Raw genomic sequence first — 23,160 nt, forward strand, 5'->3', positions numbered from 1 at the left:
ATAGCGAATAGGAAGTATTTTAATCGTCAACGATTCCAGTGCCAACGCACGATAGTCTTCCGCTCGAGAGATTTTTCAAAATCTCCGATTGTGGACGATAATTGAATAAAAAAAAATTGCGTTCATTCTGAGCGATGGTGTACAGCGACAGAAGAATTTCTAGCTCGAAGGGGGTTAATCGGTAAAATAGCGAGCAGGAATTGTTCGCGCGAATAATTTACGAGGCTCGAATCCTGCGCGCGTTTCTCGCGTGTTGGGCACGCGGGTTCGGCTTAACGGCAACATTGCTGGGCGAGAACCGACGAGAATATAATTGCCGAGTCATTCATCAGGCATCGGCCGGCAGGTTGCACGTGAAACGCGTTAGAACGGTTCGCATGCACCGACGAAACGTCGATGAACGCGCGTAAGTTACACCGTTGAGCGGATCTAGCGGAATCCTCGGATTCTGGAACGAAATCGCACTTCTTCTTACCGAATGGACACGTTCGAGGGGTGGTAAAGGGTAAAAGGGCATTACAGAGCATGGAAGACACTGTACTCCGCGAGATAATATTTCCAGCTGCGACGATGTCTCTTTCGATGTTCGAAAATCGGAACCGATCATTACGGATCTTTTCGTTCGGATCGTTCGAGCTCGAAGAGCGAAACGAGCAATGGGAATACAACGGTCGTATATTCTTGGAAACGACGGTAACGAACGCAAACAGAGAACGGCTCCTGATCGCGAATTCGAGCAACAAATTTTATCAATAACCCCAGACGTTACCGTAGGCGGTTCCAGTAATTGTGAAAAGAGCGGAGCGGGGTCGCTCGAAACAGGAAGCGTGTTCGAACGCGTAGTCGAACGAGTATGGAAAGCCGAGAAAAGTACACTTTCCAATTATTTACGGGAAACCGAGTTCCGTATTTTCTAAGGACGGTCTCTTCTCGGGTGTTTTGTCACCACGATCCAACGAGTTAGATAAAATGAAACTCGACGTCGGTATTTTCGTCGTTTCGCAGTCTTGCTTCTATTCGAAGCTTCGAGAGTCCAAGGTCTCGTCCTCGTCGCTCGTTTCTTCGCACTCGGACCACGGTAGATGGACAGAATTTTATCCTAACGATTTTCCGGATCGGTGAAATTCTTCTTTCCTCGTTGCGGAATAGTTTCGTTCGACGATTCGAATTCCAATTTCGATGCAACGGGTAACGGATGAAAAGTTGCGGAACGAAATTTTTGAGAAAAGTGGCACAGTATCACAGAGACGTGGACAGTGCGATCGTTTTCGTCCATCCTGTTCGTCGGCGCACTCGTGCGAGGTTCTTTTTAAATCGAGCGCGCATCTCACCGCGGAATTCGAAGGAACGTTGAACGCCGAGTGGAAAAAGCGTTACGGTATGCGGGGTCAGAAGTCGATAATTGCCGAGATATTCTTAAAATAATTTCTAACGTAAACGATGCACGAGATGCGTTGGCCATTACGCCGATGCAAATGCGTAATCGGTTAACGAGCGAGAGCGACACGCGTTCGAGTGTTTACGCAGTTGCAGCGGCACAGGCAGCGCCGATATACGTTCTCGCGTGTCTTCGACCGACGTTACTGGCGCGCGATAAACTTCGTTTCTCAGATTCCTCGGAAGAAAGTAGTCGAGCGACGAGAAGTACGCGGAACGAAGCCACCAGCGAAAAACATCGTTCACGTTGGAAATTATTTTCCGAATATCTCGTTAATTATCGACTTTCGACCCCGCGTGTACGTCGATACACTCTCTTTCTTTTTTTTACACGACCTTCGACACTCCTTCGAACGCCACGACGAAACGCCGGGTGCACCGCTCGAAAAACTCGAGGCGATCGTATCTCGTGAAAACATCGAACCGCTCGGCGAAAAACCGATCGTTGCTCGACTTTTGCGCTCATTGACAGCTCTTTTGGATCGAAGCGTTTCTCTCTTACGAACGAAACGATTTACGAGCGACTAGAGACGGTCGAGTTAAACGACTCACCGTGTATACGCAACGTGGTCCGCGAGAGAGTCGAGCGTACGCGTTGGTTCGCTTCGGGAAACCTCGAAGGGTAGATCCCGAAGGGTAGATTTCGAGGTCATCTTCGCTTCTTTGAATAAAATATGGTAGCTTTTCTCTATGCTATCTCGTAGTCTGTGCGAGCAAAGAGCTCGCGTTCCGTTCGAGAAAGGATAAACGAGTAATTGTAAATCGATCTCGAGGGTACGTTTCGGGGTTATTTTGGATTCTTTGAACGAAACGTGGCATTTCTTCTGTGAAATCTTGCAGCAACTGGTGCGAAAAAATACCGTTTACAAAACCGTAGATAATTGTCGATTAATTTTAAAGGTACATCTTCAAACTAACCTGCGGTACTTAAAATGCAACGTATCCTGTCTCCGTAGAATCTCGTAGCTCGCGCGAAAAACGAACGAACCGAGTGGGTGGTTGGAAATATTTGAAACGAAATTAGAATAAAAGAAAACTCGTCGTCTCGTGAGCACTCCGTCTCTCGAAACCGAGCCGATCCGTGTTCCAAGCTTTTCGAAATAATAATTGTTCAAGATTACGTTATTTCGATGCGATCGCGATAGAACGCGTCCGTTCTCGGTATCATCCGAGCGCGATACCGATGGACTACCAACGATGCGACCGAAGCTACCAATTATCGTTGCTCTACTGGCTCGAGAAATATTCATAAATCTTGAACCCTGACGAAGCGTCGAGCGCTTGGCCGGGTTTGGCGCACGGGGTATTCGCGCGGCGGGCGTCGATTCGCGGCCGAGATGCAACAAAGTCAGCCAACCGGTCGCTAAACCGCGAGTTACCGCGGTTCCGCGCTGCGGATTTTTCCGTTTAACCCAACGAAGGGAACGATCGTTGTTGTACGACGTTAACGCGCTCGCGGACCGCCGCGCCGGCCCGTGGAGCCCGTAACACGCCGCTCGCTCCGCGCGAAAAACCTAACGCCCGATAACGCTTCGCGGGAGAATGGAAGGTTGCGTAAGAGAGTCCCTCCCCGACTCCCCCCACCACACCCCCTACTCCCGCGAGAGGGGCCCGCTCGATAAATATGCATCAGGCGCAACGGTGCATTTACGCACGGAATATGCGTCGATGCGTCCTCCTCGCGAGAATTTTTCCTTACGGAGTCCTCTCCGGCTTCCTCTCGACGACAAAGAGGAAAGAACACTCGGGAAGTGTACTCGGAAGAAAACTATTCTAATACGAAACGATTATTACCAAAGAAAATGGTTGTTCGTGGAAGAGATCCAAATTGGAGGAAAGGATGTCCTTGCTTCGCGCCAGGTACGCGAACCGACCGTTCTCCGGAGACGAGTCCCCGAAAGGTACTTTGGAAATTCGAGAACACCGGGAGAGTAGGTGGAAAGAAATTCGAAGGTGTTGGTGATTTCGATGTAACGATTTCGAAACGTTCCGCGAAGGTAGCGCAAGGAAATTGTATCGCAAAGAAACGGTGACCGAGTCTGTTTTGGACATCGGTAACCGAAGACCACCATCGCGCGTTTGCTGAAAGATTCTCGACTTTGCAAAGGCAAAGGGTCGTCGAATCGAAGTTTGGACATTTGAAAACTTTGGATGAGTATGCGTGGAAGAATTCTAGTACGGAATAGTTGCAATGTAACGAAGTTGAACGTAATATAAAACAATATGTCTGCTTCGTTCACCGAACATCGATGATCGGGGAACATCGTCCCGCTACCGATTTCCTGACCGCGGTACGGGGACGTTTCTCGAAGGATTCTTCAATTTTCGAGAAGATTGGTCTTCGAAACAAAGGTTGGAAATTCGAGAATTTCGGGAGAGACTCGTGCAAGGTAGTCGTCGATACTCTGCGTGTACAAACACTAACCGACCTTGCCGAGAACATTGTAATCGTTTGCTCATGACGCACAGTTATGTCCCGCGTCATGACTCTAAATTTATATTTGCGGTACGTCCGCCTTGTCGTTGGGCTCTCTATACCGTGCGTTTTCGCGAGACCTTCGCCCACTGTACAATTTTCTTTCGAAGTGTACCCCACAATGGATCTTCTCCCGGGGAAATTTCAAATTTTTGTCACTCGAAATCGTTCAGGTTTTTTCTACACGTCGATTCGAATTTTTGTCAACTCGGTGATCGTTGAAACGATCAATTGCATCCGTGGGAGCATCTGTAGGACAAATCTTGTACGGAAGGCTGTTAAATTATAAATAGATTGCGAATCTACTGTACCGAATACCCTCGAACTTGGAAGAACAATCTCCAACGTGAGCTTGTTTATTAAATAATAAAAATCGGTTTTACCTATTTCGAACCAGTGTTTAAAATTCCTCGATTACCGATACTTTCGCCGAAACTTTTAACGATGATCATTAAACGAGTATTTGCCCCTGCTGTCTCTTCGAGGAATAACAACGATCGCAGAAAATGTTGAAAGACACGAAATATAAATATGTGGAGAAATAACGACTTCTGTATACGAAACAACGTTTATTCGCACCGCGACTCTCCATTTTGCTTCCTCGTCGTAAAAGCAATCTTAATTTCGATATACACACATAATCGATATCCGTACCATCACGGTGACTAAACACTCTACGCATCGTCGAAACATTTTATCCTAAATTAAATTCTTCGTAGAAAAAAAAAACACACTCGTTTGTTACTTATCATTGTAAATTGGACGAGGTTCCTTCTTGGAATCCATCGTCGCGTACGATGCTCGAATTCGAAGTATCCACGGATTGCATCGAACAGTGGTTAATAATTTTCCTCCGTGCGAAAACGCGGTAAGAATTCTATCGCGACGTATCCACCGAGCACCGATTACAACTTACAACCGTACCCCGTAACGAATCCCAGTTCACAACCGTGAACCGATAGATATCGTTGTCCGTGTCGCAGAAAAAAAAGAAGAAAAAATAAAAAACGGCGTACCATTTTTTATCGCCGTCAATTGAAACCGAACGAAACAAAGTCGAAACTTTCCCCACCGGAGTGTCGCGCGTAGGTCTGTGCAAAATCTCGAAAGAATCGCGCGAAGATTCCGCCTTCGTCCGAGCTCGGCTCGAAAGCGACTCGATACCCCTTTGTTTAAACAAAGAGCGCTTGGGCACAAAGCGGTCCGTGAAAGCAACGAATTAAGGTCCCTCGGGCAAGGGGCGGTGAAGAGGGCGGGGAATATTGAAAAATTACGGTCTTACGTAATCGCGGTCGAAAAGTCCCGGAGATGAATGCGTGTCTCGCTAACTTCCGCCCCCCTCGGACGTGGTCCCCTTCAGCCCCCCTTTGGCCGCGTCTTTTTCAACGCGCGCCTTCAACGCCGCGGTATAGGTGTCACGGCGATAGCAAATTTCATTTATTATTCTCCGCCGTGGCTCTCCACCTCCTCCTCCACCTCCTCCTCCACCTCCTCCGCTTCGTCCAGCGCTCTGCCGCGCGGAAAGAACGGACAGAGACGGCCACGACGATTTCTTTCGCGCGACACACGCGACATTTATCACGCGTGTGACATTTTAATTAAATACGATGACACTCACGGTTCGGGTACGCGACCACGAAACGTACCGACCAACACGCTCTTGAACGCTCGCTCGCGCGACCGTTTTCCGGGGAACTTGTCTCGTAAGAACGTGTACACGCACCGCGTCGCGACCGTGTTGACGAACGCGTGTCAACGCGGATCCCACGTAGGCGAAACGTGCGCGAACCAGCGTCCAATATTTTCGGCGAGCGTTACCGCGCCATCGTCGAGACGGTCCCGTTTACTGGGAACGTGGACGGTTTGCAGGACAGAAGCGGAGGACAAGACCAGAACAAGACCAACGGTCGTTTTCGTTCGATTTTTCGTAAATTTCTGTCGGAAATATAACCGATGTACACCGAAACGGAACGTAAAAACAGATTCGGTGCCCACACCCCCCAGGACTCTATCGTCTCTGGTCCCGTATCGGTCCGAGTCGTTCCATTCCAATGATTTCCTTATTACATCCACCGAGCCTTGTCGTCACGATTATAATTGCATTCGGTTCGAAGTTTGAGACCAGAAGAGTCTCTTCTTCGCAAGATTCAAATTTCTATTTCGATTCGAATAAAACCAGTTTCGTATATTTCTTCCCGTGTACTATCGAACAACCGATGGATTCGAATGAAACGTTCACAAAGCTCGCGTTCTTCCATTTTCACGATTCACCGTTTTACAAAATTACATTTTACCGTTTTTCTTTACCGTACTACTTTTAGACGATCCCGATGGCGTATCGAATCGCTCGGAATTTTTTTCACAAGGATCACGCGTCCCGGAATCGTTTAGGGGACGCACCGAGAACGCTCGTAACGTTCAGCCTCGAATCGCGCGCACGAATCCTCGTTTGTCATCGCGCGTTCTGCGAAATTAGCGGGAAGTCGCTCGGAGGTTTTTAATCGCCGTCAACCGTCGCGCGGATTTTTCATGATTGATCGCGAGTCGGGTTTCGCGCCTCGAAGAGGTCGAGCAACGCTTACCGAATCGAAAGAGGTGTTATTTAACCGAGGTGAAAGGACGCAATTATCGTCGATCGAGCCTGAATCTCGTTCAATGGGGAACTCAGACGCGCGCGGCGGTTCTCGCATGAATTTCCAAGCGGCGGCGGCGGCGGCGGTGGCGGTGGCGGCGGTGGCGGCAGCGCGCGCCGAGGCGATGATTAGACGCCGGTCGTAATTAAGACACGCCAAGAACTCGTTAAATTACATCGGCCAACTCGATGGAAATTAGTAAGCATCAACTTAGTACCAATTCCCCGGGCGGCGGATTAATGGCAATTCCGCACGCGAAAACCGTGCCCGGGAAATACAGTTGCCGAAGAAACCGCGACGAATCGTCGTCGAAGGAAGCCGTCGATATTTCGGTGCTCGGAATTCGTAAGACTCGTCGAAAATAATTGAGCGATTTCAATCTAAAACGTTTCCTCTCGATTGTTTAATTGGTTTTCTCTCGTTACGTCGGTTGACGAAGATCGTCTTGCGCGACACGAATGTTTCTCAAATTCTCGCATCTACGCTAGGGAGGAATGCTCTGTAAATTAGAAAGAAAGAAAATGGAGTCTCTTGGTATTTCGATTCCTTGGAATCGATGTCTGCGAGCAACGATTACAAATGGAACGTTTGAGAGGGTGTATGCCACCTGGGCAAGTTTTTAAGAGTAAGTTTGTACGTTTAGATTCTTTCCAACGGAAGTAAAGGACGTCTTCTTTTATTACCGAGAACTTGTAATAAGATCTCGCATCTTCCGGTTTCTCGAAACGAGGAACAATTCGTTCGCCGAATGTTTTCCTGTACATGCAGCTGGAAAAAATGTCAAATTTGGGCATTGCTTTCGAAACGACGAGGTCCCACTCGAATAGGAACACCGGCAATTTTTAATTTATTATTTGCGCACGGATACGGACAGAGTCGTATTTTCTTATTCATTGGACGCCGTTACCTCTCTCTTCGACATTTCGTTTACTCGTTTCTCAACTTTGCCGATCTTTGCAAACCGCGTAATTAATAAATCGACCAGTGCCCTTGGTTATCTACGTAAATGTTCCACCGATTACGCAAACAAGTTCGTTCTTGGAAAATCCGTCGCTCTGCCCGTGCAAGTTGAATATTTATAGTTGGAACGCATAATTATCCGCGCGCAACGTCACCGGAGAGGACACCACACCGATTCTTCCCTCGTCGTCGAATTTGACGAAACGATTATCGGAACAACCCGTGAGAATCTTTAGAAACGGAAAATAGAGCGACTTCTCGCACTCGTACGGAACCGAAACCATAAATTTTAGGTTCTCCTATCCGGGTAAAGAGTCTTCCATCTTGAACCCAGGTTCCCTAACTACCAATCGCGATCGAACGGTATCGATAACACGACCGACCTACTTGACATGGAAATAAAATTTCTTAAGTAGCTGTCATCGTCTCAACACTTCTACCTGGAACTCGTTTTTACTCGGCCCGAGCAAACGTCTACATTTTTCATTTCGAACACACTTTATGTATCTATTAACGGTCATCTCCCGTATAAATGAATAAATATCGTTCGCGCGCGAATAACGTGGCGATCGATGCGTCCTCCAGTCTCGGACGCTCAGTATCGAAACCAATTATCGAACTCGTGTCCCCGATTTTCCTCGAAATCGTCTTCGAACGATCTTCGAAATCGTCTTTAGACTCTTCGGAATCGTTTCCAGACTTTCTTCGAAATCGTTTGCGAAATTTCCGGAATCGTTTTTAGATTTCTTTCGAACTCGTCCGTAGACTCTTCGAAATCGTTTCCAGACTCTCTTCAAAATCATTTCCATACTTCCTTTGAAATTGTTCGTGGACTCTTCGGAATCGTCTTTAGACTCTTCGGAATCGTTTCCATACTTCCTTCGAAATCATCTATAGACTCTTCGGAATCGTTTTCATACACCCTTCGAAATCGTCTTCAGACTCTTTGGAATCGTTTCAATACTTTCTTCGAAATCGTCTCTAGACTCTTCGGAATCGTTTCCATACTTTCTTCGAAATGGTCGGCCGTACTTTCACCGTAATCCCGTCCCTCGTTCGGTCCGTGTAACTCCTCTGTCCCTCTTCCGAGGCGCAACGCGATCCATCGACGCGACCGCGCGGAACAAGAACACCGGAACGCAACGTTCCCCGGGGGCAGCTGGCGCGGGAATAATTAAGACGCAGAGGCGAGCTCGTTCGTTATACCGCTTACGGGGGCCCCCATTCAGCGACGAAATTAGCGTCCACCGGCGCACCGAAATCCCCAATCGGCGCCCGGCGATCTCCCTCGGCGACGATCGGGGGGACCGATAGCGCGAACGCGTGACGGCGTCGGAACGACTCCTAGACGGGGGGTACCGCGACGCTCGTACCGCTCTACCGATAAGGAGAGACGTAGGCCGGAGGAACCACCGCGGGGCTCACGGGTTCAGCCACCGAAATTAAGACAAATCGCGGAGCCACGATTGCGATCGTCCCGTTCAATTAAAGCGGCGGACGGATCGCCGAGCGTGGTCTGCGATTCGTCCCAGGTACGAGCCAACGGGGGCCCACGGGGGACGCTCACATGCGAATCGTGCATTAGGGGTTGGCAAACGGCGATCCGACGATCGCCAGGACTTCTGTTTTCGTTTCGGGACGATAACTCGTCGCGAGCGTACCGAGCGACCGGTTCAGGCCCCCGCGTCCGTCTACCGGGTTATCGGTCGGGACACCGGTTTATCAGTGGCCGTTGTGCCGACCCCCTCCACCGACCGCCCTGAAAAATCACCGCCCGGAAAATAATTGTTAAGTGCTTTATTAGCGCAATAACGCGCGTCTGGGGTGTGGAAACGGAGGAACCGAGGGGAGATAGCGACCCTGGGGCTAACCGGGAGCCTTCTTCGCGATTTATGGCCCCCGTGCTCGGGACGTTTTTCGATTTCCTTTTGTGAGTACGTTCGCTCGGTGTACCGGCACGCGGGACGTTGCGGAAACGCGTCGATATCGTCGCGCGGACCCCTATAGCGATTCCTGGGACCTATTTCGAGATTTCTACACGCGAAATATGTTTCTGGAAACCCACCTTGCTCGTATATTCGTTCGCGAGACAATTCGCGGGACTCGCTTTCGGTGTACGAGAAACGAGAAAGGTTCGTACGAAAGTAGGTTCTATCCGTCTTCGATTGCGAAATAACGCGTGGGACTTTGAGCGTTGATTGTACCCTCGAAAACGATGAAAAATGTTCGCCAAACGTACGCTCTGTCCGTCTTCGATTACGAGATAACGCGTGGGACTTTGAGAATCGATCGAACGTCCGAACACGGTGAAAAAAGATTGTACAAACTTATGGCCTAACTGTCCTCGCTTACGAAATACGAGAAATTTTGTATACCGAGCAGACTCGACCGAAACCCGTAACGAACCGTCGTATCTCGTAAACGAGACATCGCTCCGTTTGCAAAAACATCTTACCCAACACCATTAACCATCGAAAGGGTAAGCGAATTAACGAGACGTTTACGTAGGCTTATTTGGAAACGCAAGGTGGTGGTTCTGAACTTCTACCGTGAAGATAATCGGACGAGACAAAATTCGTTGTGTCCGATAAACAAAGACAAATGGAACGTACGTTTGTAGAAACTTTTTTCATTGCTTTTTACGTAATTTGCGAATTACGTATTTTAAGTTGTCGATCTATATTTGTCACGAGCGTAATGACAAAGTTAACGCGATCCTTATTTTTATGCGTCTACTTGCCTCTCTGTTCAAGAAACAATATGGCGCGTAATATTGTATTTTATAATGGGAAGTAAACGTTACTTGTTAACAATTTATTACGCAATTAGGTTTAACGATATAGAACGTACGTACGTTATTGTTACCGAATTCGTTCGTCGGTTTAAAAGAACGAAAAGAAAGAAGTCTTCGATTGTTGACCTGCGCAAAGAACTTTACGCGTTGCGAGATATCGTTTAATCAATGCACGAGAGAATAATAAGTCAGCTACGATTCTCCGCTTTTTCCCAGAGTTTTCGCTAGTCACCGCGCGATCAAGGGATTGCAGTTGCGAGGCGCCACATTTTCGAGAAAGTTGCCACTCGCGTCGTTGCCTGTGACACCGAAAGAGAGACCGCAACGAAATAGTCAGTCACCGCTCGGAGCACCGTTCCCCGACATTTTTTTTTTTAGTCACCGAACACTTTTCACCTCGCGATACATTTTTACGGGACTCGCTTGCGTTCTTTTGTAGCCGCGTGGGTTTTCAAACGAAACAAATATAATTTACTCTCGAGCGTCTTTTCTTTTTCAAAACAGTATCAAAATAATAATACACGCCTGTTCCGCGTATACTGCGTTCTACGTACGAACAGTGATATACATACGTACCTTTGCGACGTAAATTGCAACATTTAAAAGTAAATTACGCTACTTTTCATTCTCTAAAAAACACCTCGAAATGTAACGTTGTCCTGTACGAAAGAATAATATTGAAAATCGCGTTAGAAAAATGTGTAAACGTTACTCAATTATCGATCAGAGTTTCACACAAAAGACAGGTCCGCGTTACGTAAACACTGGCTCGCAGAGGTCTCGAAGATCGTCGTCGAGGACACGTTCGAAACCAATGACGGAAAGGGCACGAGCGTACCGTTCGTTTCAGGGTCGATCCAAGGAGCCACGGGCCTCCGGGAAAAGGGTTTCGATCCGTCTGTTTGCTCGCAACGAGATTGTCCCGCATTAAGAACGCGTTAGCGTCAAGTCCACGCCGGGTTAACCGATTGGCGTGATATAGGCTGCCATGCGGGGTGACACGGGTCGCGCGCGTTGCCTCGACCGTAGAAAAGAAAACAGAGAGGGAGAGAACCGAGGAAATCGTTTCTCGGCTTGCGCGCCGCACCTGCGAGAGGCCTGCCCTGCGCTTATTTCTCCTCGGGATTAAAGCCACCTTTCGCCGTTTCGAGAATCTCGAGAGGGCTGTTTAAGTATCGCGGAGGAAATAATTACTCGCAACCCTTAATTGCGACCCTTTCGGTGCAAACGGTTTGCCATATTTACACGTATTTCCGAGTCGATAATTTCCGAATCGCGCGACGCGTATCCGTGTACATCCGATTACGCGCACGAGCGCGGAGAATTTCGCGCGCTCGTATCTCTCGCGAGCTAGACCGCGGAAGAAAATTAAAAAAAAAAAAAGAAGAAAAAGGAAGAAATTGAACCGTTCGATAACACCTAAACGTGGGGTTTCCCCAAGGACGAGTTACCGCAAACGAAACCCGGGAAGAAACGTACGAAAGAAACGTGCGATTTTCCTCGTTTCGATCGTCGCTGCACCGACCACGAATCGCGCCACCTAGTTTCCCGATTCTCGGTAATTCGCAAACGAAAACGAAGAATCGTGACAAGTATTAGAGAAAGAAAACAATGCGATTGCATAACTAAATATCGCTTCTATTGATACGCTCGTGTAAACCGCGATACACTTGACGCTGGACGGAATTTATTTGTTCGTAATTGTGAAACCGTTGCGAGCAATATTAATTAACGATAAACGCGATTTTAATTAGCGTTTTGTGTATAATTTATACATCCGTGCGGCACGCTCGTTGAAACAGTGTACGATCGGGGCGTAAATTACGGAATTGGATCGCGATCGAATAAATCGATTTAGAAAAAAAAAAGAAAGAAGAAAACGATCGGTTACGAATCGTTCTCAAATACCAAAGTAGGATCGAGAAGCGTGACGGAAGTGGTATCTGTCAAATTTCGAAACGCTCGCGCGGTATTCCGGTTTCGGTGAATCGAGAGGAAAAATCAAGGGCCTAATTTCGCAAGAGGGGCTGCGCCCCGAAGAAACGGGTTAACGTTTCGCGCGAGCAACGATAAACAACCAGCGTGATTTTCGGGGGCGGTCGTCGCGGCGTGTACGAGATCGTGATCGCGTTTAATTTCCAACGGAGGACTCGCGACGATCCGAAAATAAAATAGGGGGAAGGGAGGGACGAGCAAACCGGGGGTAAAGAAAGAATGGCACGACGAAAGGATGGGGAGAAAAACCTGTCCCGGAGAGGTTTTGTCCCTGTATCGGGTGCCGCGATGCCGGTGGTTGGCAGCTCCGAACCGGTGGTGCTATTAACGACATTAACGCTACTACGGGCAAACACGGCCCTATATCATCCCGGGCCCGCGGAATAATAAACAATAAATTTCGGTGAAATACGGCGTCGAACGAGCGTAACCCATTTGTTTGCGATAAACTGACCTCGCAGCTAGTCGAACCAGTCCGCAACGATCGTCTCTCGCGTCGTTTCACCCTTCCTCTCGCGACGTACGCCCTTTCGGACCCCCCTTCGTGTTTCGTCCGTCTAACCCTTCCCGCGACCAGAGGAGAAATCTACCTTCGAAGGGAGAAAAAATAGATTTCGGACGAGAAACACCTCGCGATTTTTTCTCCGAAAAATTTTGCGACTCCCGATTCCAGGCAATTGCATTCGTATGCATCTCGCTGCACTCTCGAACTTTCTCGAACGATCGGAATCGTGGCTCGTTCGTCCTCCTCCGATCTTCCCCGCGACCAGAGGAGAAATCTACCTTCGAAGGAAGAAAAAATAGATTCCAGACGAGAAACACCTCGCGATTTTTTCTCCGAAAAATTTTGCGACTCCCGATTCCAGGCAATTGCATTCGTATGCATCTCGCTGCACTCTCGAACTTTCTCGAACGATCGGAATCGTGGCTCGTTCGTCCTCCTCCGATCCTCGCCCGCGAGTTTTTTTTTCTTTCGGAGGTGGTATCGGATCTCGAACTTCGAGCGAGGAATATTTTTCGTTCGTTTCGTTTGGAAAATTTCACAACGGGCTCGAAGCGAGTGCACCGAACGCGTCTCGTTGCAAGTTGAAACTTTCTCGATTAACTGGAATCGCGGCACCAACCCTCGTGTTTCGTCCATTCGACGACCCTCTTGCGCGACGAGAGAAATTTTTATCTCTCAGAGAGGATCATACATCGAGCGACAAATATCTTTCGATCATTCCAATTCGCAAAATTCGAGAGACTCGGTTTCGAAGCAATCGCGTTCGTCGAAGACGTCTCGTCGCGCGCTCGTGCTTCCTGGATCGAGCGGATTCGTAGCGTGTTCGTTCTCCCTTTCTCCCTCCTCTGCCCCCGTCTCTTCTGTAAAAATGTGTCGCGCAGTTTTTCACGCGCGTAATGGAATTTCTCGAGCACCGCGGCTCGCAAAACGCGATCAATTACGAAGCGAGCCGGGCTCGCTCTCGACGCCGGCGAATAACCATTCCGCAGATTAAGGAGCTTAATAAGCGCGGGCCCGCGCGCGCAAATAAATGCGACCCGGACACGAAACCGAAAAAAAGAGGCGGCGATACGGTCGCGCGAGCCCCTCTCGGGGGTACCAGGGTAACCGAGCCCGTGGTTAGTCGCGAAAATACGATCGCGCGTACGTTATCGTGCCAATTAACAAATTGGAAGGTCCGACTGGATTCCCGATGACGGCCGTTCGTTGCCATAACTGTCCTGCTCGTGCCATAAACACGGCCACCGTCGAAAAACGACCAACAGGAGAAACCAAGGGGGGGCCCTCTGGTCCCGCGTGGTAGGGAAGGCCGGAGGCCCGGGGACCGCTCTCTCGGGCTTTCCGCCGGTGATGGGCGCAACGTTTTTTCATCCGGATGAAAGTTTCGAGAGACGAACGATAAAAGACCCACGACTTTTTATCCGTTACTCGTTCGAACGACAATTGGAATACGAATTATCGGAACCGAGTACGCGTATCCATCTCGCGATGGAGAAATCAAAATTAAACGTCACGTGCGAACCGATGTACGTTTCGTTCGTCGTCTTTCGTCGGAATAACGTGTCTTTTGCTTATTCGACGGCCCGTCGAGTATTCGTCGGTGAATTTCCCGGGTATGGAAAATCATTGGGAAAACGAGTTTGTCTTTTCAGTTGTCGCGAAGCTACCCAGAACATTTCGATTTCTCGAGTTTTTATCGTTGCGTGGTAATGATCGCGAACTGGCTTTTCGATAATGGGGTCCGATGTCGAAAGCTTGGTGAACATTATATTTACGAGTTAGACATTTTGTGTATTTTGAGAGCGACCGGACACTCGCGAAAGAACCGCGGTTTGTGAAGTTTTTCAGAGCTGGGAGATTCGTAGACGAATAATTGGTGTCGAGTTTACTTTTTACATTCTGCAAGATCGAAACTTTTACCGAGTAAAAGATTACTTGTGTAGAATGAATAAATTATTGTTACAGTGTATAACGTGATACAGAAGAGCGTCCGATTCGAAAAATTTTCTCGTCGAATTTTCGTGAACGAAGATTTAGAAACGGAGGTAGTTGCTACACGGGACGAGTGGTATACGTAACCTCTTCGAGAACACTGACAGGCACGCGTGCGTGTATTTCCTTTCACGACCCTCTTCGATTGCGAGACTCCCCTCCCTACTTTCGAAAACACCGACGTAGGACGCGACGATCGCATTTTAAATAAAACCTTGTCGACGGATAGCGAACCGAAAAATATTAGTCTCGCGTTCGGTTTTAACTGTAAACGGTCAATGGTCCGGGGGCATTTAAGGATAAATAAGTGTTAAGAAACCGGTTCCCTTCCAGAGAGGTCCCAATTAAAAAAAAAAATAGCGCGAAAGAAACGACCACGATATCTTATTTCCCGTCATTTTTACTAACGCTTTATTTTGATAATATACCAGGAGTCGTCGTTCGTTGCCAACTCCGATCGTGTATTTTAAACGAACCTTAAGTTTACTCGTCGAGCGTTCATGGAAACGTTCGTTGGAAACGTTTCGGAAAATATTTCGCTCCCTTTTCCTCTCGTTCGCGTAATTACGCGTCTTCTTCCTTCTTCGTCTCGTCGTGGAACGGAGTTACGCTTCTTTTAATCGTCACCGAAGAGGACCGGAACGAAACGCGGTCGAAACTATTAAAATATACGTTTAAACATATGCTCGCGTCGGACTGCATTATTCCTTAATTCGGGTCTTATTTTCTGGATAAATTCGAACACGAGTACGAGAACAAAAGAATTCCGTCTGACCCGAATCCTGTCCGGACGATTACGAAGCTGCAATAACGACCATCGGGTTACCGCCTCGCTCCGAGTGGAAGAGTCACGCATTCTCGACGCACCGCCGATTAAAATTTTCACTGTTCGATGCACCGTTAAATCGATAACCTCTACCCAAACACGAAGTATATTTTCAATCGTCTACGCGCCAACGAAATTTTACCAAAATTTCTGTACTCTTGAAGACGAGTTTCTATCAAATTTCAAACGGAGAACCGAAAAAGAATCTACGACACAAAGTATCGTTACTCTTCGTTCAATTCGCACTGTCCCCCCCATATACGCGCACCCGCACACGCGCTTAAAAACAAGTCGAATCGCGGTTGAAAACGAAATAAGCGACATACGCTCGTCGAGATTGACGCGCGAAATCGAACACCCCGATGCTTCCGGTTTAGCAGCCGTGCAATCGATTAATTGCCTCCTCGGTGAAAATCGTACCGCGAGGTATCGTCGCGCGGGGATATCGTTCACCGCGAGACCTTTCGGCCAAGGGAGGCCCGGGTTATTGGCTGGTAAAGCTTACTTGAACGTTAATAACAAGGTCGTTTCACACCGGATACCCGATTGCACGGTGGCAGCCTGCCAATAACCCCCGCGCCGTTTCGTAAGGAGTGCGTTTTAGGTAATTGGCCGTGAATATTATCTTACTCGGAGGGGGGTTCGCCGGGCCACGAAAGCCGAGGAAGGGGGAACGAACCCGCGATACCTTAAACCCGCGAGGGGATTTTTTTGCGCCGATCAGCCACGCGCCGGCGATTCGAGAATCGACGACACTGGAAACCAATCGTCGATACGCGTTTAATTCGATCGGAGGACGAAACGTTGAAACGATGAATATTTGAGAACAGAGTGCCCCGAATCGAACAAAATCAAAGTCGAGAACTTCCATCGAGGACATTTCGAAATGGAATATTTTTGGAAAAATGCGTTTGTACGAAGCTGTCGAGCGTTTTAATCGATCGGAGGGCGAAACGATGAAACGATGAATATTTGAGAACAGAGTGCCCCGAATTGAACAAAATCAAAGTCGAGAACTTCCATCGAGGACATTTCGAAATGGAATATTTTTGGAAAAATGCGTTTGTACGAAGCTGTCGAGCGTTTTAATCGATCGGAGGGCGAAACGATGAAACGATGAATATTTGAGAACAGAGTGCCCCGAATTGAACAAAATCAAAGTCGAGAACTTCCATCGAGGACATTTCGAAATGAAATATTTTTGGAAAAATGCGTTTGCACGAAGCTGCCGATACGCTATTAATCCACCGAAGAACGAAATGTTGAGTAATTTGAGAGTAGAGTGGCTCGAGCGATAAATTCGAAATCGAGAGGTTCCGTGCTGGAACATTCGAAACGGAATGTTTTTAAGGAAAATTAGTTCGCAGAAAGGTTTGGAACTTGGAAGGTGCGAAATTGAAATTCGTTGAAACGTAATTGAATACGATTTAAATACGAAATCAAGAGGGTAAATTAATAGATCGCAAATGTTGTTCGTAGTAGATGTCAATTGACTTTAATGTTTATTCTAGGATACTTTATAATGTACTTAACGTAACGTATTTGTTAGTAAAATAATATATCACAGGTGATGTCCATAGTAGATGTCTATGCATACAGTAACCTATTTATTCTTGCGGTAAACTTCGAAATTGTAGCATCTCCGTCCCAATTCGGGACAGTTAATTTTACGGATATTGAGCCGTTACAGCGAGCGAACTCGTTTATTATACCAATATTTATACGTATTTAAGTCTCTGTCGTTTTTCTCGTACGTACCGGTAACTAAGAAAGTGACCCAAGTCGAAAGTCTCTAAGAAAGAGCACGGAGGAACCAATGAAAAATATTGACTTAGGCCAGTTTGTATGCGAACCAATTCCCAAATGTTGTCGTTATTGGATACAAACGTGTCTTTGGTGTATCAAAAGAGACAAATTCGATCGATAGCGATCGATTCGTTCCAACTACGTTTATTCCGAAGGAAAATTATTTTGAAACAAAGGAAAACCAAAACGATCCAAAATACGATCTTCCATTGCGTACCAACTACCTGGAAATCGGTTCGCGTGTTCTTATTGCATTTTATATTTCGTTCAAAGTCTTTCTGGCGCAAAAATTTGTGATATCGTACACGGTAAAGTAAACACTCGTTTCCTTCGAGACACGAGACTCGAGAAAAGAAAGTGCGCAAAGAGGCGAGGTGCGGCCGGAGCGTTCCTCTCTAAACCTAACCTCGAATTATTCGTTCTTTCGAATAATTTCGAAGCTTTCCACCTCGAGAAACGTAGATCGAAAACCGAACGACTGCCGCTGCACACGTTACAATGCTCTCGATGTTCCGCAAGGTGAGTAAATACACGAATAACGTTCAGCCGTTGGGTTCGACGACGATCGGTTCTCGAGATCTCGAAGAGACACGATCTTCTTTCCAATTCGTCGTTAACTTACGACCTGAAAATATCACGCGCGCGATATACATAGAAAAATAAAAGTATCGACGCAAAGATCCCGCGAAAGAAGTTTCCCATCCAGCTTCGCGAGCGTAAAACAAAACGGGACCGAACGATTCGCGCAGAACGAGTCTCTCTCGCATTCCAGCGGCGTCGAAGCTGGTTAAAATTCCGAAACGAAAGCTCCTACGTTTCAATTAGAGAGTTTTTCTATTCCAGGTTGACGGAGGTAGGGGTGAGGTTTGCGGGGAGGTGGGTAGTGGGGTTGGTGGCGGCTAGGAGTTACGACCTTGGCTCGAGCGCGTCGAGATTAATCACGGGGCGGCGGAGTGTTCTTGGCCGGCAATTAATTAAACGGTCACGGGCTAGCAATAGCCGGTCTATTCACGAGATAGCTTTATCAATGCCCCGTTCCCCTTTGCCACCGTGGCGTCTCGTTTCGCGCGAACCGAGAAAATTCCTCGCTAATGTATGCGCAAACATCCCCCCGGGGGCCTGCGCGGTCCAGCGCGACGGGCGTAAATCAGCCGAGAAATAGAGTCAGGTGCGAGACACCGCGTGGGCGTATAGGTTTAGACGTTTGCCAAGACGCATGTGCGAGCGAGCGAGCGACCGAGCGAGCGAACGAGCGAACGAGCGAACGAGCGAACTCGAGGAGGCGAGCGCGAGCCCACCGTCGCCCCTCGGTGCCCGCGGGGTAAAAGTTATGCCCGGTGGGAAATGAATTCCGCCCCGTGAAACATGGGATTAGCGGCAAAGAGTTATGCGCTCGCTTACGGACAGCTGTTTTTTCCATCCGCGCGCGCGCTACGTGTACGTTCAATGGCCGCCCTCTCCGCCCCGAAAAATCGTTCCGCCCGACCGATCTTCCGCGTGATTTATCGACCGGGATCTCGCGAATCGTCGTCGAAAGAAACCGCCGATTCGAACCAACCGGGGGAAAAAAAAAATTTCCTACGATCGTCCGAGCACCGATTTTCCAACGATTCTTCAGCGAAGAGTCGATTCGAAGGGTCGGTGAAGAGAAACGGATTCTCAAGGGGGTGTGTTTCTCGCGAAATCGAGAAAGCATGGACGATAACCGAGAGGGAAAGTATCGATTCGAACCGGAGGAAAGCATCGATCCTGATCGTGAACGTAAGAAAAGTTTCTTCGAGCGCGTGCTTCTTGTAGACTTCCCCGGAGAAATACAGGAGGAAATATTTCGATCAACGTCTACAGGAGATTTTTTCTTTGAAATCGACGCGCAAGAAAGACAAGGGTTCGCTGAAATTTTTCGAGAACGCAGCTACGTTCGAACGAACATTCGTTACGACGAAACCAAGGACGGATAATCGTAGAAGAGATCATCGATGTTCGATGGTAAGCGATCTCCTTCGGGAAAACTTAATATTTATTTCCATGTTTCGTTTACTCGATACGCTCGAGGCAGCTTCCGAATCGAGAGAGAAGCCGATTCGTGTCCGACGATTCGGCACGGACTTCTCGCGCGCGACTCGGGACCTTCCCCCCGCTTCGTCTCGCGTCGAACGAGAAAATCAATTTCGGAGCCCCGTCGCGCGAAACACCAACGACCGATCGATCGTTACGACTTCGAATCGCGAGTTTTTCGACCTCGTTCGAGTTCACGGTGTGTTTACCAAGAGCCCGTGTTGTTCGCACGGTTTCGATTTTCGTGTAACGGTAGAACCGCGAACCGATCGATTCCCATCGTACGACTCGCGTTTCGTAGGAAATCGACACGCATCGCGGACGATCGCACTTCCGTATTCTTTCTCATCTCCGATTGAATCGATCGTACGTGTTATCGCGCGTTAGACGGCTACGACCGCGTGCATAGAAACATCCTTGGCGGGTTTTCACGCGCGCAGCTGTTCGATCGTCGTTCGCCATTACCGTAACAAACAAGTGCTCCTTATCGAGCGTTTATTGCACGTTGCAAAAGTAATAGCGCGATATTGCATCGTTCGACGACTACCGCGCGGACCGACGACGCCGGATAACGACGGCTCGCGTATGCAAAACACGACGAAAATTAATCGTCGTGCCGGCGCGTCGTTCGTTCGCGATTCGTTCGCGAGTCGTTTTTCCTCCGTGGAACAATATTTTCGCCACCGCACCTGTCGAGCGACTCGAAACCGCGAATCTATGCGAATAAAACTTTACGAGACAACGTCGGATCGTCGCGTACACCGAGCGTCGATTTTCCGACGATAAGATAAGATCGACGACCAGTCGATGTTCGATGCTCGATTCGAGAACGACGTGGACGGTTCTCGAATTTTCGACGAAAAACGACGTCCAGGCTCCGATTATTTCGAACTCTTAATCGTCCGCGGTGAAGTAGAAATTTTACACCGTTTTCCCAACGTCGAGGAACAAAGTTCGTGAGCAAACTATCGTCGAGTCGCGATTCGGGAAACGTAAAGTTTCGGAACGCGAGGATCCAGAACATGCCGGTATTTTGCGATCGATGCGAGGAGACGAACGAAACTGAACAACGATGTTTATCCGAAAACCATAGAACGACTACTGAAAATTGCTACGTTCAACCCCTATGGTGTACCATTGCGAAACTTCGTTGCTCCGATCTTTGTACCGATACGAAAAGCGATATTGCGTTGTCGAAACGAGCGGTATCTTAAAAAATAAAAAATACCCAATTGGAGTGTTTCATCGTATTCTAAACATTCCACGATACCGTTTTCTATCGGCCCAAAGACACCGAAAGAAGACACTCTAAACGTGCAATCGTAAAAACAAACCCTGGCAAGCCGTGCAATATTTCCCCTAATTTCCCGGAATCACCTATCATTACCTATTGTACCTCCGAAAGACAATTGCGTAAGATTCTTGTTCGAGTCGAGTCTTTAAGTTCAAGTTGAGTTTAATTTCTATACATTTCGCGTAAAGAGCTTCGGTTCGTTCGTGAATAAACAATACCGATAATTATCATTGACCGTAAAAAAAGAAAAAAATCCCTCTTCCCGTGGGTCTCGAATTTACCACGATCGACGAAGGTAACACCGCGAAACGCGAGAATTTCGTAGTACTCGTTATCGAAAATGTTGCCTCTCCAAATATTTGCGTTTCAAAGTTTCCAACGGACAACGAAGGTCCCATTACGATAATGCGCGACGTTACGACGGTGTACGTAAAACGTCGATCGATCGAACGAACGCCGGCGAATCGATGCCAACGAAACGTTAATTACGTTCGCTGGACCGTGGTTACGAAAATTGCATGCACACCAAAAACCAGACGACAGAGAGAAGGAACGCGAGGTAGGAAGAAAACGACGAAAACGTAGAAAGTAGTAATCGAGGAAGGAACGAAAGAAGGCTAACGGCGGGGTTCGTTAGAGGGCAGAACCGGCGTGGAGAAAATCAAGGATAAAGGAATACCTGGCCGACGAAGTTGGCCCGCCGCCTCCACTACCGCCGCCACAGCCACCGTCGCCGCCGCCGCCACCGCCGCCGCCGCCGCGGCGCGTAAGCCGCGCGTCGCGCGCGCCTCCTCGTGGGGCGTGAAACACTTGAAAATCCCGGTTATGCAAAACATAGGAAAACGGCCCTCCAGGCCAGGACGTTAGGTGGAACACGTAATTGAAAGCACTTTAGAGACCCTACGGCACGCACAACGAGCACTCGCATTTGCATTCAGTGGCAGAGGGAATGCCTTTTAACCGAAATGACTGCGTGTATATGACAAACGCCAGGTTTATGTGCCGGAACGATGGGAATATTTATTGGCGCGAATTAATGTCTCCACTCGTCCGTGCCCGAGCGTTATATTTATTGGGACATTTCGTGCGCCGGCTACGAGCCCCGCCGGCGTATAAAAACCCCCGGAGCTATTCACCCGGCGGAAAAGGATACCGAAAAATCCGCGTACGCGTCCCGTTACCCGCTCCGTCACCTCCCGTTCAACCGCCAACAGGACCAACAGCTCCGATACGCCTTCCTTCGCGGTTCTATCCTCCTCGCGACGGCCAATCGTCCACCTCCCCGATAATAATTCTCGCGGTTCACTTTCGAAGCAACGTCGACACTGGTACGCGTGTTCTCCGTAACTGACCCCGGCCCTTTGTCCACGTCCAGTTTTCGATAGCTGGAACGATCTCGAGGATACGTCGCTTTCCGAGGATCGATCTTCGAGGATGCCTCGTTCGTGGTCGCGAACGACGGCGCGGGATGGGATGTGTGCAAGTGTAACGGATATTGGGACGAAACTCGCAAAATCACGCAGAAAACGCATGCAGAGAGGTTATACACACACACGAGTAATCGAGCGAGCAACGCACACGCGTTTCGTCTCGATGCAAGACAATTTTTACCTGGATGGAGAGAGATCTACCCGGACTTCGGGTATTTTTCATCGGTGCTCGGTCGGTCGTTAGTGGATACGAGAGTGTTGGACGAACAAAGGTATGCGAATTGAATAAAGAAAAACACACTTGGACTGCTCTTAATTAATATACATATATATGTATGTATGTATATATATATATATATTCGAAAATTCCACGGACTCGTTCGCCCGTGGCGAACGTATGTACATGTACACAATGTTTGCGACTTAAAAAAAAGAACTCCACGGATTACGGATTATCGGGTAATTTGTACAAAGCTTCTTCGTCGTTCGCTCTCCTCCGCCTTATCTGTCTCGTTTTCTTCTTGTTTGCGTTTTCGTTCTCCTTCCATCGGGCGCTCGTACGCGCGAGTAGACTTCGATGCGCGTCCTCGGGAACGGTGAACGACTTCTTTTCCGCTGCAACCGCGAACGTTTCGCCAAGGATCGTCGATCGATGGAACGATTTTCTTTTCTCGATTCGAGGATCGTTTAGAGTCGATCGCGAACGGAAGAATCGGAAACGGTTCCTAAACTCGACGTAAGAGTCAAAAATGGAATCGGTTCCGACTCAGTTGACGCGAGACAAATCAACAACGGACCACGAATTACGGAATCGGTTACGCGAAATTGACTCGGGGATAATCGAAAAATGGAAACCGCGTCTCGAAGTCGACTCGAAAAGAAACGATCGAAAGATGGAATAAATTCGTGATAAATGGAAACCCGTGGAAAATCGAGAGACCCTCGAAATCGAGAAAC

At 48.3% G+C, this 23,160-nt stretch overlaps 1 protein-coding gene across 2 annotated transcripts in view; it reads right to left on the minus strand.

Annotated features, from left to right (window-relative positions):
* The window catches only part of Soxn (SRY-box transcription factor soxNeuro), a 193,180-nt gene that overhangs the window by 162,807 nt on the left and 7,213 nt on the right, over positions 1-23,160 (minus strand). The window lies entirely within an intron of this gene.

This window comes from Ptiloglossa arizonensis, chromosome 5, assembly GCF_051014685.1.
Source record: "Ptiloglossa arizonensis isolate GNS036 chromosome 5, iyPtiAriz1_principal, whole genome shotgun sequence".
NCBI classification, from domain to species: Eukaryota; Metazoa; Arthropoda; class Insecta; order Hymenoptera; family Colletidae; genus Ptiloglossa; species Ptiloglossa arizonensis.